Source organism: Octopus sinensis, linkage group LG24 (assembly GCF_006345805.1).
Source record: "Octopus sinensis linkage group LG24, ASM634580v1, whole genome shotgun sequence".
NCBI classification, from domain to species: Eukaryota; Metazoa; Mollusca; class Cephalopoda; order Octopoda; family Octopodidae; genus Octopus; species Octopus sinensis.
Genome location: NC_043020.1, coordinates 29,737,454 through 29,756,908, shown reverse-complemented (window position 1 = coordinate 29,756,908; position 19,455 = coordinate 29,737,454). Strand labels below are relative to the sequence as shown.

The 19,455-nt window shown below is 37.4% G+C and overlaps 1 protein-coding gene across 8 annotated transcripts in view; it reads right to left on the bottom strand.

Moving 5' to 3' along the window:
- The window catches only part of LOC115224129 (dihydropyrimidinase), a 260,763-nt gene that overhangs the window by 62,183 nt on the left and 179,125 nt on the right, over positions 1–19,455 (bottom strand). The gene's annotated exons all lie outside the window — the stretch shown is intronic.

The following is a 19,455-nucleotide window of genomic DNA, read 5'->3' as shown; positions in this document are numbered from 1 at the left end:
ATTGAGGCTGAGCAAAACATGACTGTTTTAAAAGTACTGGTTTGAAGGGTCCCTACTTAAAATTGGTGGTGGTGGGGGGTGAGGGTGGGGGGAAAGGTTTGAAAAATGAAGTTTGGCAGTTAAGTACAACATCTGCTCTATTTTCTTGCATGCAAATGTACATGGTTCAAATTCTTACATTCAAAAGCTTCAAGAAGAAGAAGAAGAAGAAGAAACAAACCAAAAAAAAAAAAGGAAAAAAGCTCCCACCCCCCCCAGCTTAACCCTAGCTTCACGGGTTTCGTATTGAGCCAGTTTAGGATGTGAAAGGGGCTGGGAGACTTCAGAAGCCTTTTACATATACATATATACATATGTACACATACACACACGTGTGTGTATGCATATATATATATGTAAAGTGAAATGTACACATGGATAAATATAAGCTATATATATATACATGTATACATACATGTGTGTATGCATAAATATATTATATATATATATATATATATATATATATATATATATATGAAGTGAAATGTACTCATGGATAAATATAAGCTGAACAAAAAAAAAAAGTTAAAGTAAATATATAAAATAAGAAAGCTTTGAAGAAACATCCTGTGAAGAAGGTGGAGTCTTGTGTTCCTATTAAATCTCTTGTACCATTCTATATCTAAGGAATAAAAAAACCCCAGAAAATTGGTAGTAATGGTTCCTACTTTTGAGATTGCATCACTTTCTCTATCTCTGTCTGTCTGTCTGTCTCTCTCTCTCTTTTTGAAAGCAAGCAATATTGATATAACATTTTTAATCAAAAATTTTATCATATACAAACATAACAGACTAAAAGAAAGTTAAAAATTAGACCGTCCCCCCACCTACCCCCACCGAGAAGAAAAAGTACCCAAAAAAAAACACTGTACCATTGAGGAATTAAGTCGCCAAACTGATGCGAATGTTGTACGAAAGGTCAGACGGAAGAAAGAAAAAAAAAACACCCAAAAATACAAAAATACAAAAAAAAAAAGTACTCATGATGAATAACTGCAGGATCTATGTAATCTTTATCTCCCTGATTGTAGCGTCCCAGTTACACACACACACACACACACACATATCTCTCTAAGATCATAATCATATTTGGCCAAATAACAAGATTTTATGCAGTTATGCTTCTTTAACATTCACCAACAAGAAGTGACCTGAATTTCGGTGATTAAGTGGGAGGGAAACAAAAAAAAAAAACAAAAGAAAAAAAGCCAGACCATCAAATGTAGGAAAGACATACCTTCTAACAAGACGGAGAACATTGCAAGCTATGAAAAGCCAGACAAATGGAGAAACACAATTCGGGATTAATGTTTGAATAAGATGAAAAAAAAGAGAAGAAGAAAAGGTCGTAATTTAAATCTATAGCTTTGTTGTTGGTTAATCTCTAAGAAAACAGCTTTGTCTGCCAGAGACCAATTCTAGAATAGAAGAAGCATGTAAAGACCAGAAAGAAATTCATACAAACAGATCCACATCCATTCATTTGCATAGAACGGGTCTGAGTAAGGGGATGCGTAAAACAACAAGGGAATGTTTACATACGCATACGGTTGGGTCTTGTGTGTAGTTATGGCAGAGTGGGAAAACTTGGACTGAGATTACCTAAGCAATTAGTAGATGAAACTTCCTTTGGGGAGGGTGGTGGTGGTGGTTTAAAATCTAAAAACAAGGGAGATAATTCAGATACATCCAGTTAACAGACATGTTTCTGTCTCAAACTTCCTCAGTGATGTGTACAACACCATTCAATAGTCTGGTTGGTCGTGCGATCACGTGATACATATATCACCATTATCATCATCATCATTTTGATGTCCACTTTCCTATGCTTGCATGGGTCAGATGTGCTTCCTGATCCAAAGGTTGCACCTGTCACAGCATCTCACATTTGTAAAATTTACCTTCATCTACATAAAAGTAGTGAATTAGTAGATCTGTTACAGCACCGAGGAAAAAAAAAAATGCCTTTAGATATTTGTTCCGGCTCTTTATGTTCCGAGTTCAAATCCTGCCAAAGTCTATTCATCCTTTTACCTTTTCAGTGTGTATGTGGAGAGATCGATGGTGTTAACTAAGAACTCTCCCCTCAAAACCCTCCAGATCTTCTACCTAAACTAGACACCATTATATTGACCGTTATACACTACAGTATATTAGTACTTTGCAAGCTGTTTATCTCTCCCTTTATCTAGAAATTTTGTTTGACATAATTTCAGAAAATTAAATATAGATATCGTTAATGCCATAAATAAAAATAAAAGAACGTTTGTTTATCTATGAAACATTTTGCCAATAGGTTCAGTATACTACGATAGATAAGACCAGATGTTTATTATGCAAAGCTGATAATAATTCTAAACTAACCACACACACAGACAAGGTATTTCCATTACTATGTTAATGTGGAGTTTTAAGTTGCAATTTCTCACAAATTAAAATGAATAATCAAGCAGAAGACGCTAATTACAGGTGATTAAAGTAGGATGAGAAATATAAAAAAAGCTGTACAGGAGAAAGTTTTGAGGTTCTGAGCAATAAAATCAGCACGAGATAAGTTTATGGTTAGCGTTTGAGTCAGATTATGAGAAAGGTGACTCTTGAGAAAAGCAAATAATAATAATAATAATAAACCTATTAAATGTAACATTTAGTTTTTTTTCTTTCTTTTTTTGCAACTGGTACATTCTGATAACACATAACCAGTTTGATTCACAGGCTACTGGGTGCATAGAACTTTTAAGAGCACAAGAATATCAACAAAATTTCTATTTATTTTCTATTACTTCTGAAATTGTAATGTAACCATGGAAACAAAAAACCACCCTCCTAAAAAAACAAAGGCCAAAACAGTGAGCTGACATTTAAAATGATTTATCACATTTTTGTGGTTAAGAAGTTCAGTGTGCAACAACAAGGTTTTTGGGTTCAGTCCCACAGCACAGCACCTCGGGCAAATGTCTGCAACTATAACCCAACCCAAACCTTGAGGGTGGATTTCATAGATTGAAACTGAAAGAATGCCATTGTTCGTGTGTGTGTGTGTGTGTGTGTGTGTGTGTGTGTGTGTGTGTGTGTGTGACTGTGTGTGTGTTGTGTGGTGTGTGTGTGTGTGTGTGTGTGGTGTGTGTGTGTGTGTGTGTGTGTGGTGTGTGTGTGTGTGTGACTGTGCATATGCTTGTATTTGTTTGGCGTGACAATACATAACTGTTGTAAATGTTTGCCGCCACAGTCATGCCAGTAGTGTCATTGACTGCTAATATTTTGCGAGAGCATGTCTTGTCACCGGAGAAGTGTTATGACACTTGGAAACAGATGAGAATGCGAGCATGGGTCAGACAGAGTTTATTGAGACAGATTCTCTACAGCCTGGATGCCCCCGCCCAGTTTTGTCAAGCAAACATCTCAATCTGTGTCTCTAGAAATAAACTCAAAACAAAACACTCAAACGCTGGAATCTCTTTGATAGCTTCGCACAACTGGAGGCCAACCTAAGGTTGAACGTCAGCTATAACATTGGTCAACTTTGAAAAATCAATCACCCCATGACATCGAAAAAGTCGTGAAATAACTAAGATATCAGGTTTCCCACAGTGAAACTTCTCAAAAAGAATTTGAGCTTCAGAACGTCAAGGTGAATCACCAGTGAACTGCTATGTTATACACCCTGTCTGGTTCACCACCACCACCACCAAGTCTTTTCCATGTTATCGATCCTAAACAAGCTATTTTGGTTTAGGTGGGATTTGACTTATAAACTTGTTCCCACCAAACACAAGTTTTGTCAATTCTTTACCTTTCAGCCAACTCGTCTATTCATTTACTGATGAATTAATAAGCTGACCGTATAAAGAGCAGTGTGAATATTTGGTTGTGGAGGCCATGGCTTTGACTGCAGTAAACTTCTGTCTTCAGGAAAGTACAATTCCCATACATGAAATATCCTCATCGTTTAATGTCCATTTTTCCATGCTTCTATGGGTCAAGAGAGAATTTGTTGGAGCAGATTTTTGTACTGCTGGAAGCCCTTCCTGTCACCAACACTCCACCAGAAGAAGCACCATATGTGGTGGTGTTTGCTTGCAACCATCACAAGATATCATGACCACAACAGGCTTCTTTCACAGTTTCTGTCTGGCAAATCCACTCACAAAGATTAGGTTGGCCCAGGGCTATAATAGAAGACACTTGCCAAAGATGCCATGCAGAGGGACAGAACTTGGAACCATGTAGCTGGGAATCATACACACATTTGACTGGCTTCTACAGCATTTCTATCAATCAAATTTCATTGAAAAGGGGGTCAACCCAAGACTCTGATAAAAGTCAAGGAAGTGGAATTGAAATCAGAACAATGTGGCTACAAAGCAAATTTCTTAACCACAATGGCATGTCTTATTGTAAATTCTAAAATCAATAGGACTAACTCATTGCAGTTGTATGACCTTCCTTCTTTGGTTTGGTGACTCATCAGTAAAGTGTATGGTGAAGCTATTTGTCAGCCAGACAGACTGAGGAAATTAAGTACTTCCTCCTCAAACAATGATTCAAACTCATAACAAAAGACAGGAGGTGAAATAAAAGCTTAGAAATATTAAATGTGTACTTTCAACATCATCATCATCATCACCATCATTGCTGTAATGTCTGCTTTTCCGTGCTTGCATAGGTTGGACGGAATTTAAGGCAAATGTTTCTATAGCCAGATGCTCTCCCTGTCACTAACCATCACTGGTTTCCAAATAAGGTCATTTTTTTCCTTAGCCATAGTCAGACATATTTTTGCAGGAATTTGACAAACGATACTGCTTGTATGACAGTGACACTCATTTACAACAATCATATGATGTCAAGACAACATACATATATACATATACACACACACACACACACATCCCTATTGACCAGACTCTCAGATGTTACACACCACTGGTCACAATGTGCTTCTTCATATTGCTTAAGCTTTCGAATGATGCCGCCCTGCAAGCTTGGCAGGAAGGCGGGCCAACATTCCCCCTGGAAGAGATGCCAGTCCATCAAAAGGTCACTCACTTACAGCTGAGTGGACTGGGGCAACACGAAATGAAATGCTTTGCTTGAGAACACAATGCACTGCCAGTCTGGGAATTGAAACCACAATCTTGCGATTACGAGTGCAACACCCTAATTACTAGGCCATGAGCCTTCACACATACCCGGACGCACGCATACACACACAAGCTCCTTTCAGTTTCCATCCACCAAATCCACCCCCAAGACTTGAACTAAAGAAAACAAAACTGATTGATATTGAAGAGGTTTTTTTCTCAGCCTCTATTTATTTAGTCTGTCACAAAGTACAGATTTCGATGGATTTGTTTATTTTTAAAGACACGAACTGCGATATATGGGGAAACTTATGTTGAAGGTGAGTTATTACGACTCCCCACTTGGTTACAACGAAAACACTGCAACACCTCAGAGGTGGCTTCTTTTAAAGACACACCCTTTTATCAACCCCATCAGCCAAGTTTTTTATCTGTTTTTCTTTTTTAAATACAAAACTTAAAACCAAAAAAAAAAAAAAAAATATACATTTTAATTATAAAACTTTGTAATTTTCATTATATATATATAGTTGAAGTGTTAAATCGTAATGCTACCTGCTATTTTTGTGGGGAGGGGTATGGCTGGGTGGGGATGGATATTTCAGATTATTCCCATTCTCTGAGACTCAAAGATTAAAATATAAAGCTACTGACAGTTCTCCCCCACTTCATCATCCACTCCCTCTCTCCCTCCTCATCCTCTCCCATCAGATCATCTCTCTTTATAATCAAAGAGCAGATGTCTTGGAGTTTTCTTTTTCTCTTCACTTAATCTTAAAAAAAATAAAAATTTTTTTTTTGCATCTATTTTATTAGAAGAATGACTTTTGGGATTCTTCTATTTCTCTTAACCGCTTCCTCCATCAAAGTTATCTCTCTCCCTCTAAGAATGTCTGTTGATTCAGACAGAAGAATCAGATAGAGCCGTTGTGAAAGATTCTTTTCCATGACTCACTTCACCTGATGCCATTGAAAAAAAGTTTCGCTGTTTTCTCTCCCCACCCACCATCCCACTAAATGCCTGATATTTTTTTGAAAATTGTTTCGTTGTGGAATGTCGTGGAATCTTAACAAAATATTTAGAATTTTGAAATGAAAAATAATTCTTGTGAGTGAAAATTTTTTCTCTGTTAGTAATCTCAAAACTAGAAGTTTAGTATGTTCTTTGAATTAAAACGAAGAAAAATAAAAATAATAATCTTAAAATTTAGTCAGAATTTGATTAAATCACTTTAGAAATGGCAGTTATTTCATATCCCTCCTGTAACCCTTCTACCACCATATTTTCATAAAACACACTCCCGAAGTATTTTTAATTCTGAAAGGAAGTAAAATAGCAAAGGCATCAGACTCTTGGATAGAAGTGCACTGCTATATTTGTTCTGGGGGCAGACATTCTGATTTCAAATCTCACTAAGATCACTTTAGCTTTTCATGCTTTCTGCTTTAAATCCTGGGCCAACAAAGCAGACACATTAGACAAAATGGTGGGGTTTTAAATCAGGTTTTCCTACGGCCTGTAGCTCACCTGACACAAAAACCTGTTGTATTCTGGGCTTTACAAGAAATATAATGAATATTGGTAGAAACCGTTAGGCGCCACAGTAGCATTGTAGGCCACCACAATATCCATAGACGACATTGAAAAATGACCCGACCTAGGTCAGGGTTCAGGGCTGGGGTTAGACTGGACACCAAAGTGTAAATGGCCAGGTAGATTTACGAATGCTAAAATGGTACCAACCATTAACAGGAACAGCTAAATACTTTTAATATAAAAGGAAACTTGAAGACTTCAGTTGGCAGCTTGTAAGACAGACAGACCCCTTTTGAACCCTTATTAAATTACTAACCTAAACATTTGCATCTGTATGATGCAAGCTGATTTTCTACTTTTTGCACCTTATAAACCATCAGATGTAATAAGACTCAGAGAAATTAAAGAATCCTTCATATTCGTTAATTAATTATTGTCATTAGTGTATCTAATGTCAAAGCTCTGAATACAAAAACAAACTGTTAAAAGGATAGAAATTTTCCTTTTTAAGATAGAAGCATTTTGTTAAATTATCACCAAAAAAAGCAAAATAAAAGCCTAAGATTCCGGAACAGATCCTGACACAATCCCACAATCAAACGATGACAAAAAACAACAACACTTAAATGCTTTGATAATGGCATTGTTCTGTGGGTGGTGGAGTGAAGGCAGCCGGGGATACAATTACCAAATATCACTCCACCCCCCACCTCCACGATATATTTGAATCAACACTTGTATTGTTTTATTGTATTTGTTTTCGTAGGAGAAGTACAAATGTTTTCCATTGATAACGCTGATAAAGTAACATCTCTCTTGTTAATTCTTGCTCTGATAAAACTGTCAAACACAGGCTGTGAACAAATCTCCTCTGTAACATCTGTCTTACAAAAGGGGATAGAAAGGCTCCTTTCTTGTCCCTGAATACACTCCTCAAAATCAGCAGGATTTCCCTCCCGCCACAAAAGTTATTTCGGTATGAAATCCTGCAGTCTAAATAAATACCCAATTTTAGAAGATATTACAGCTTTCAGTTCAACATTTATGCCTGACCTATGATGCTAGCCATTATAAGATATATCATCATCATCATCATCATCATCATTTAGCGTCCGCTTTCCATGCTAGCATGGGTTGGACGGTTCAACTGGGGTCTGGAAGCCAGAAGGCTGCACCAGGCCCAGTTTGATCTGGCAATGTTTCAGATCAAACTGGGCCTGGTGCAGCCTTCTGTCTTCCCAGACCCCAGTTTATATATATATATATATATATATATATTATATATATATATCAAAATAAGCAACAAGGATATCCAAGGTAGTGTAGTACAATCGTTTCATGCTACTTCATTTTATTACACACTGTAAGTATTACATCAGTTTTAATATATATATATATATATATTTCAGGTTCAGTCCCACTACATGGCACTTTGAAAAAGGAACTTCAACTGTAGCCTTAGGCTGCCCAAAGCTTTGTGAGTGGATTTGGGCAATGGAAAGCCCATTGTTCAGTGATGGGTGGGGGGCATTGGTTTTTGTGTGTGTGTGTCCGTGTGTCCTTGTCTTGAAATTACTTGATGGCTGTAAATGAGTGTCCCTGTCACAAGCATTGACGTTCCTTTCCAATATTCTGCTAAAATGTGTCAAATGAACCTCTCTTGGAAACAGGTGAGGGTTGGTCACATGAAGGGCATCTGGCCGTTGAAAATCTGTCCCATTAACCTCCATCCAACTCGTGCAAATATGGAAAAGTGGACATTAAAACAATCGAGTGAAATCCGAAGTAACTCGTGTGTGGCTAATCTGATTTCTATTGCTCCTGGAAAACGTACGACAGTCTGTATTTGTCTAAATGTGCTTCCATAGATTCCCAGCATCAATCAGGATAAGTTTGAAACATTTTAGATCCTGTTTGCTTTTCCTTTACATCTTTCAATGATTAATAATTGCAGAATTAAAACTACTTCATGCTATATATATATATATATATATATATATATATATATATATAACGGGAAGCTTTATGAAAATAGACAAAAGACGAAGGCAGGTTTACGCAAATAAACAAAAGACGAAGGCAGGTGGAATACAAACAAACAATTGTATTAGTATGGCGCTCAGGAAATATAAATAAAACAAGTCTTTAACGTTTCGAGCCTACGCTCTTCAACAGAAAGATACACAGAGAAAAAACACAAAGAAGGAGAGAAAAAAAATGCGTGCAGAGGCTAACGAATCAACATGGCGATCTGATTTCGGCCAGAAGTCAAAGATCAAACGTGAGACGCAAGAGCGAAATATATATATATATATATATATATATGGTATGACTGCTAAATATAAACAGAGCAATTTAGGGGCAACACATCAATCAGGCTACTACATATTTAACAATCCCTGAGTGACACAAAACTGCACCCTTAAATAGCTTTATGGTTTTAAAATATAAACTGATGTCATGTGAATGATTGATAACCTTTACAGCTGATAATTAAAAGTTGAAATCAAAAGATGTATTTATAAATTTAATTGCAAATAAATTATTCTGGTTGTCATAACCGTTTAGAAGCAGTGAACACAGAGTAAAGATAATTTGACTGAAAGTGACTTCAAATAACAACAGCCCCAACCACAGAGAATACTTTGCGGTCAAGAAGGTTTGTTAATGAGCAATAACAAACTGACCAGTAATGAACTGGTTAAAAAAACAATTTTGATATTCAGTTTCTCACGTCGGTCACTCAACCCTTTTGGCATTCAGATTAATCTTGTCACATGTGAAGCTTATTTATTCACACTGTTCGGTATTAATCAGGCATTAACTTGCAATTTTGAGATTTTGAAGGCAAAGCTGCTTACTTTTAGAATGACATTGTTGGGTTGGTGTGAGAAGTCAGATCCAGCTGATTTGAATATAAAACAGCTAGAATATTTGGCTGGATTTGAGTGGTTTAAATGCTGAAGGGTTAACAAAGTGATCTAATGAGGGAGCCTCTGCATTGTCACTTGATCTGTTAGAAAAAGCAGCTAAATTTTTCTCAAACTACACACTATCATCTAAAAAAAAAAAAAAAAGAGACATGGCACAATTTGTGTCTTAGTCGTGGATAGAGTGTCTGAAAATAAGATGGGATAATTATAGCTGGAATGTCTTCCATTATAAGTCTACTCAATCAGGGTTGGCCCGGGGCTAAACAACACTTGAACGACATTCTGCTTAGTAATAAATTGTCTGGAAACGTATACGGCAGGAAATTTAATTTATATTTTTGTTAGACTAATTAACGGAACAGATTAAAACACTCCACCACCACCACCTAAACATCAGCTTCTTCCACTGACATACATTATAAAAAAAAATGTTTAGGCCCAGGTTAGACCCAGTTAGTCAACTTAAGGCTTAAAAGATATTTTACACATGGCTGCCCTATCTTTTGGTCAGTATCTAGAACTGTAACAGCCAATGTGTCCATTTCCTTTCAAGATAATAGGGAAGGATATGAGAGAAATTGGTTGCTATTTCTAGCAGGTGGAATGACTGCATAGAGGCTCATGTGTTGACTAGTCAATTACAGAAAAGGTAGGCTTGAGAGACAACAAACTGAATGTAATATGTTCTGATGATGTTCTGTATCACACACACACACACACACACAGCCAATATCGTTAACAAATTCCCAGGCAATGTAGAAATATGGGTCAACCGGTGTACTAGAAAAATCTACAGATCATTCTCTCAAATGTTAAATTTGATATGCTGGTTCCCTCTTCAGCAAAGATTGGCTCAATGAAAGTCGAACAATTACTCACCAATAAATAGCTTTACAGCCTCAATAAAAATGGATCATTTCAATGAAAGCAGTATTTATCTAAATACCGAATATTATGTGCAATTATGTAAATAGCAATTGCCCTGGCTATAATTAGCACATCAGTTTTGTCGTTTAATAATCCTGAATAAAGCCATCAGGACTTACGTTAATTTTTTTGTAAAATCTCATCTCATGATATTAATTCATTAAATGAAATGACTAACGACTAAAAGAGATATTTCTGGTTGCTATACATCATCATCATCATCATTTAGTGTCTGTTTTCCATGCAGGCATGGGTTGGATGGTTAGACAGGGGCTGGCAAGGCTGGAGAGCTGCACCAGGCTCCATTGTTTGTTTTGGCTTGGTTTCTACAGCTGGATGCCCTTCCAAATGCCAACCACTTCACAGTGTCCTCGGTGCTTTTTAAGTGGCGCCACCATCAACCGGGTCACGAGGTATCTTGCAAGACAAAAAAGGGCAAAAACATTGTAAACCGTATCCATGGGTGTGGGCAGGGCTGTGTGGTTAAGAAATGGTTTAACCATTTAGCATTTAAACTGGTCATATCCAGCCTCTCACACCTACCCTACAATGTCATTCTAAAAATATACGATCACATCATGAAAATCTTGAAGCTATGAGATAATTAATTCATGACTAATTGAAAACAACGTGAGTAAATAAAGCATCAGATTTGACAGAGTTAATTTGAATGTTAAATGATGAACCCCTACGTGACACCTTGGGAAAGTGTATTCCACGATAGCCCTGGACTGGCCAAAGCCTTGTAAGTGGATTTGGTAGATGAAAACTGAAAGGAGCTTGCAGAGTGTGTGTGTGTGTGTTGTGTGTGTGTGTGTGTGTGTGTGTGAGAGAGAGAGAGAGAGAGAGAGAGAGAGAGAGAGAGAGAGAGAGAGAGAGAGAGAGAGAGAGAGAGAGAGAGAGAAGAGAGAGAGAGAGAGAGAGAGAGAAGAGAGAGAGAAGAGAGAGAGAGAGAGAGAGAGGAGAGAAGAGAGAGAGAGAGAGAGGAGAGAGAGAGAGAGGAGAGAGAGAGAGGAGAGAGAGAGAGAGCGAGAGAGAGAGAGAGAGAGAGAGAGAGAGAGAGAGAGAGAGAGAGAGAGAGAGAGAGAGGAGAGAGAGAGAGAGTTCTTGTTTGCTGGTTTGTAAATAATGGCTTCCTGATGGTGCTGGTTGCTTGTAGTCCACTATGAAAGCATGTCCGGGTTGTTTGTTAGTCTGGGAGGCTATTGGCTCATTTGAAAACAGATGTGGCTTGGCAAGTGGAAGGCGGCGAGCTGGCAGAAACGTTAGCACTCTGGGCGAAATACTTTAGCAGTATTTCGTCTGCCATTATGCTCTGAGTTCAAATTCTGCTGAGGTCGACTTTGCCTTTCATCCTTTTGGGGTCAATTAAATAAGTACCAGTTATGCACTGGGGTCGATATAATAGACTTAATCTGTTTGTCTGTCCTTGTTTGTCCCCTCTGTGTGTAGCCCTTTGTGGGCAGTAAAGAAATAAGTGGAAGGGCATCTAGTCTTAGAGTACCCTACCCCAGCATATTTTCATCCGACCCATGCAAGCATGGGAAAGTAGATGTTTTCCATGCTTGCTGCTGCTGTTGATGATGATGATGATGATGATGATGATGATGATGAAGAATGGTTGATCAGTTGTTAGATTCTCACAGAACACCACAAAAAACTAATGGCGTTCACCACGATTCCAAGAGATAGCAACGTTGCTAGCATCTGTCTGTGTAATGTACACAGATATTACGAGGTAGGTAAATAGAGATGCAAGGAAAGATTTGATAATAAGATAGATGCAGAGAAGGAAAGAGATGAAATGGAGGGAGAAAAAAAAAAAAAGGAAAAGGAAAAGGAAAAAAGACCCCGTTGCCACATAAGCTCAGAAACAGCTTATATGGACCAGCTGTGATGTACTACAAAACTATGCGAAATATTTCTAAGGGGTTTTTTTTTTTTTTCTAATAGCAAGGGTGGAGATCTGCTGTTCATTAGTAAGATTCAATTTTGTTTGACTTACCTAATTTAAATATCTGCATTTTTTAATTTTTCGTTTTTAATGAAATCAAATTTTAATTTTACTGACCTGATCCCTCCCCCCAGCCTGCTTCCAACCTAAGAAAGGTCATTCGTCAAATATATTTGAAGTATTTTAAAAATTCTTCAAAACTTCAGATTGCGTTAACGTTTCTTTAATGCCTCAATCTTGCTTCCAAAAGTCTGTTTAGTAACAACACGTGAATATGGGGGGGGGGGGGGGGAGGGAGAGAGAGAGAGAGAGAGAGAGAGAGAGGAGAGAGAGAGAGAGAGAGAGAGAACACCAGTCAGTCAGAATGGTTAGTAGGTTTTTAGACTCCGGATGACTAAAGTGCCTGACACCAATGACTAAGATTTGTTACTCAAAGAATAATTCTACAGAATCTTATAAAAACTTGTTTAAAACAAAGAGGAAATATGTTTCTCATTATTTATATGAATATAGGCACAGGTGTGGCTGTGTGGTAAGAAGCTTGCTTCCCAACCACATGGTTCTGGGTTCAGTCCCATTGCGTGGCACCTTGGGCAAATGTCTTCTACTGTAGCCACGGGCCGACCAAAACCTTGTGAGTGGATTTGGTAGACACGGAAACTGGAAGAAGCCCATTGTATATATGTATATATATATGTATGTGTGTGTATATATATACATATATATATGTATATATATTTGTGTGTCTTTGTGTGTGTGTATGTGTGCATGTGCATTTGTTCACATTTGGGCCCTACATAAATTGCTTGGCGAGAGCAGTGCTGTTGTCGTCACTTTGCCTTGTCAACAAAATTGCTTGTTTGCTTTTTGAGTTTTCAAAGAGGTGTGAAGCAAAAGATCCCTGACTTGAAGCAATCCTTCAATAATATATTCCCCTAACCCATGTCAGCATGGAAAAGTGAATGTAAAGAACAAATGGAACAAATTAGCACAAATGCTAAATAAGAATGTAAAATATCAAGGTTTTATATATATATATATATATATATATAATAATAATAATGAAATTGTGTGTGTCTGTACATACACATACGCACACAATTTCATTATTATTTTATTATCAAATCTATTATATTTATTGTTAACATCATAATTTAGAAATCTGAGAGAGAATGTGGAATGGTTCTTTTTAAGAGAATGCAACCTTCAACTTTTTCTGACACAAGGAATGTTTGAACTCAATATTTTCACACTACTGTTTATAGCATTGTCTGCTTCAAGATTCACTGCTCCTACACACACACACAATGTGTGTGCCTGAGAAGAGGAAAATAAACTATTGCAGTCAAGCTAAACATCATAAAACTATAACCATTATTATTATTATTATTATTATTACATCAGGCTTTGCTAATTGATGAAGATAAAATGCTGTTCATTTCTTAAATTCAAATGGAAATATTTTTCCATAATATAAAAATAGTTGTCATAGTAAACTATAATTAATTAAAAAAAATAAGAAGAAATAATTATAAATTAATACAAAGACAGGAGCAGCAGATTTGAAACAAGGACTTGTAAAATATGCAGGGGAAAGGCTTTAGGGAACTGGGGGGGGGATAACTTCTTGAAGAGGTGCGACATCAATGCAGACATGAGAAATGTCTGTGGAATTCAGCTTGAATAATCAAGAATTATAGATTACTTTCATTATCTGTTGCTTTATCATTAAGAAATAATTTGGTTTGAAAAGAGAGTTTTAAATTCCAACAAAATTATCAGATATAAACATCTTCAAGGGGTTAGCGGGAGAAGAAAGCGATTCAAAAGAGGAAAAAAAACAAGAAAAAATTTGCATTATTTATTTTTTTTCTTTAGATGTTCTCACTTGAATATCAAACACCCAATCGTTGTTTGCACAAGATGGCATTTGGTTAGTTATTATCATTATTATTATATTTTTGTCTGTCATTAGGTTCTGAGTTCAAATTCCGCTGAGGCCAACTTTGCCTTTCATCCTTTTGGGGTCGATAAATTAAGTACCAGTTGCGTACTGGGGTTGATCTAATCGACTAGCCCTCTTCCCCAAATTTTCAGACTTTGTGCCTAGAGTAGAAAAGATTATTATTATTGTGATGAGCTGGCAGGATTGGTAGCATGCTGCCTGGTGGCACTTCGTCCATCTTTATGTTCTGAGTTCAAATGCTGTTGGGGTTGACTTGGCCTTTCATCCTTTCAGGGATGAAATAAAATAAGCACCAGTTGAACACTGGGGTCAATGTAATTGACTCATCCCTCCCCTGAAATTGCTAGCCTTGTGCCAAAATTTGAAACCATTATTATTATTATTATTGTTATTATGATTTGCTTATTTATTAATACATTCCAGAAGAGATCAATTCCTGTCGTCTTTTGCCACAGGAGATCTACAACAATGACTTTTAGGCAAATGTGTGCTCCTAACACAATTCATTAGCCTAATGGGACTCTGGAACACCTGATGTTTCAACATCGTTGCGCCTCATCAGTCAAACCCCCTGTGCACACGACAATTTATGATCAGTTGGTAGACACCTGCAGGCATCACACAAATAATTTGCTGAAGTTAGAAACAAGAGCTGGAAACTTGTTAGATTGATTAGTTTGGGGTACCCAAGGACTGGGTGGCGGTGGTGTTAAACTGGGTGATGTTTTTACACTCAAACAGGCCATCATGGTAAGATTTGGACTAGTAATACAAAGAGCTAGAACATGTTGCTAGGCAACTTGATCCTCTAACAATTCTGCACAGCCACTGCCCTTGAGGATTTAAAAAATTTATTTATTGACCCCAGAAGAATGTTAGGAGATGTTGACCTCAATGTGATAAAAACACAGGATGCAAAAAAGTGCTGAATGCAAAGCATTTTGCCTGATGCTCTCAGAATCCATTTAATCATTTTTGCTTTTTTTTCTTCCAATTAATTTGCTAATTAGTTTGCCTTGAAACCACATAGTTTTAGGTTCAGTCCTGCGTGACACCTTGGGTAAGAGTCTTCTACTACAACAATGGGCTGACCAAAACCTTGTGAGTGGATTTGGTGGATGGAAACTGTAGAATTTCATGGAATCCCATCATATATATATGTGTGTGTGTGTGTGTGTGTGTGCTTATGTGTTCATGTCTGTATGTGCTTGCATTCCATCCCCACTAATGTTTGTCAACCATTGTTGGTTTGTTTATATCTTCCTAACTTAGTGGTTCAGCAAAAATCACCAACAGAATAAATACCACACACACACACACATATGTCTTAGGAGCTGCTAGGAATTTCAAATTTGTGAAATGAAAAGAAAAACAAAATGAAAAAACTAAGGAAGGCATTTTGTAAAGGGGAAGCTTTTGTTGCTTCTGTTTGTAGCAAGTGTACCTAGTGGGGGTAAACAAAAGGGAAGCAGAAAGCCTTCTGCTTCCCTTTGTGTGTGTGTGTGCATGATGGAAAGACATCTGGTCAGATATGTGTTGTCTGACTACTGACTGATTATATTTAACATCATGGAATGATTAAGATTTCAAATATCTGCGGAGTATAACATGTTAAAAGGTTTATTTCCTTTTATGACAGCTTCCTCTCTCAAAAGGAAGTGTTTGGGAAAGAAAAAAAAAAAAAAAGGAAGGAAAAAGGCTCCCCCACCTTCCACTCCCTAAAGAAGAGATTTCTTTTTTACCACTAACAATTTTCAAGTTCCCTAACACTGGATGTTGTCATTGTTTAGCTCTCCATCCCTGATCATACCTGATTAAGCAGCCCTATAAGCAAAAGTGTTCCAAACATGACTATCCTGTCTTAATATATCAGGGACTACATCAATGTGTTGCCTTCCCTTCATTTAAAGAAAGTAGGGGAGTGATTTGAGAGAAATTTTACTGCCATTTCCAGCAGATTAAGCAACTGCATAAAGGCTCTCCTTTTGGGTTCATAATACCAGTAATATACTGTTGCATGTCATTAACATAATCCTGTGAGCAATCATGGTGAAATCTATGCTTCGCTGATGAAGTTTAATGATAACGAAACATGTCTGAAGTTGTCTCCCATACTTAGTGAAATGATTACAATAATAATAATAATAATAATAGTAGTTTAGTCAGTGTTGTCGCTTCCTCATCACAGACTGAATAGTTTTTATGCAAATGGTTTCTCTACAACAAGTGGAACTGAGGAATTTATGCCAGGTGGCTACCAACAGCATTTTCTGGAGAGATGTCAATGCATTGCAGACTGAAGAGAATTATTAATAGTTTCTCTAGTCTACATAACACAGAAATAGACTTCTTGAGAACAACTGAAAGATAGCTGAGATGAAGTAGATTGGAACAGTATAATATTGCACACAAGCCATTAAACTTGCAAGCCATTAAACTTGCAAGCCATTAAATTTGCAAGCCATTAAACTTTGCAAGCCCTTAGCCATGTAGCAATGATAATCAACAGACCTGGGACTTAATAAACTGAATGTAAGAATTTCTGGTGTCTCTCTCTCTCTCTCTCTCTTTTACTCGTTTCAGCCATGTGACTGTAGCCATGCTGGAGCACCGCCTTTAGTCGAGCAAATCGCCCCCAGGACTTATTCTTTGTAAGCCTAGTACTTAATGTATCGGTCTCTTTTGTCGAACCGCTAAGTTGCGGGGACGTAAACACACCAGCATCGGTTGTCAAGCGATGTTGGGGGGACAAACAGACACACAAACATATATATATATATATATATATATATACATACATATATACGACGGGCTTCTTTCAGTTTCCGTCTACCAAATCCACTCACAAGGCTTTGGTCGGCCTGAGGCTATAGTAGAAGACACTTGCCCAAGGTGCCACGCAGTGGGAATGAACCCGGAACCATGTGGTTCATAAGCAAGCTACTTACCACACAGCCACTCCTGCGCCTATAAGGGTTAGGGTTAGTTTCCTATTAGAATAAAGAGTTGCAATGGTCATGTGACTTAACAGTTATGGATTCTCTGTCAATTCATTGATTTTGGTTCTTGGGACTAAGCATCTCTCTGGACTTTGTGCCTAACTAACCAGAAATTAGGTGAAGTTTGGACTCCAAGGACCCTAGAGCTCGTCTGCATTGAAACGATGAATGTAAAAGAAAGGTTATAGAATCTTGATATATAGTCACTCGTTGCTGAGAGCCAGGTCAACAATGCTTTCAGTGTTTCCTGATCTCTTCCGGGGGACAAAAGTTTGAAACAAGCATTTCCGTTCTTCTTGCTCATCAAATTTATTGGTATTTTATGAACTCTTACTACCATATCTTCCTAACTTATCTTCCTAACTTATATTCCTAACATATCTTCCTAACAAATCAGTCAAAGAATCTCGATGCAGTTGCTCAACCTTCTAGATATAGCAGCCAAATATCCATCAATTTATAGTCTTACAAAAAGAAAAAAAAAAAGGTTGGGGAGAAGATACATTAGATAATATAGACCAAGACACTCTTAAGATGGGATGGCCATAACGGGAATGCTTTTGATGATAACCTGGGGCTCAACAACAACCAGTTCTATCTGCAATGCCATTCAGGTAAGCTGATCATTACCGAAGACAGACTCAGTGATTCTTGAAGGATCTCCATAGAAATACTCCACATAGAAAAAGAAAAATGTGGAATATTGGCTAAACTTTCTCTGGTTTAACTCTGAACTAATATTGTTAGACCCTGTGAACAAAACTAGCTGATCCCAAGTAATTTTTGGAGGGGAGGGGCACATATAGGGGAAAATGGTAAAATGTGTGTTGAGGGTGAGTTGAGAGAGAGAGAGAAGTGTTATATAGGGGGGAAAAAAGAAGAAATCTCATCTTACACATGGAAATAAGAAGGTTGAAGAATAAACAAAAAGCAAAACAAACTGATGCCAGTAAAACAGATGGTGGCCCTGAAAGGGAATCAGACTGAGCATCGCATAAACAATCTGGGTCCATGGTTTATTCATAGTTGTAATATTATTATTATTATTATTATTATTATTATTAATAATAATAGTAATACTTGTTTCGTAAGGAAGTCACTGATAATGTAAACAACCCTGATTTTTACACCTGACATCAAATCAACCTCTGGCGTAAGAAACTTTCAAGATGATAATCTTAAAGAGGATTGCCAAATGAGAAGAAATATTTACAATTTCTATTTGAGTGTGAATAGGATACCATTAATGGTAAATGCGGGGATGGGGTGGGATTAATATAAAAAGCCCTTACATTGTATAATTTGCAAGGGATCTAAGGCCAACAGGGCTTGTTTGACATAACAGTTAATTTCCTTCAAATCATACCCCACTGTTGTAAAGACTACCATTGGGTAATTAGCACAATGTACATTAATGGAAAAAAAAGAGATGATTATGAGAGGAATATTTTCCATCACAGGTCTGCTGCTCAGTCAGGGCCTACATTATTTTTGATTGCTAAGGGCTGAAGGAAGAAGTGGCGTCAATGGCTATTGAAGACCTTCCAAGGCTGATAAGATCAACATGATCCATGTTCATCTCAAATAGTTCTGAGTTGATGCTGCAGGGGACAAAACAAACAGGGGCAGGGATGGAATGCCAGAGAAGAAAACATTCTGAGAAGATTGGGTTTAGGAGGACCGAAGAGGAAGTGGCTTAAATACCAAGAACTGTAGAGATTCACAAACATTATCTTTTACTTGTTTCAGTGATTGGATGGTGGTCATGCTGGAGCATTCGCCTTGAAGGCTTTCAGTCAAATAAACTGACCCAAGTTCTTATTTTTTTAAAGCCTATTTTAATGGTCTCTTATGCTGAAGTCCTAAGTTATGGGGATGTAAACAAACCAGTACCAGTAGTCAAGTAGTGGTAGGGGACAAACGCAAAGCTATGCACACACACACACACACACAAACATGATGGGCTTCTTTCAGTTTCCTTCTGTCAAATCCACTCACAAGGCTTTGGTCAACCTG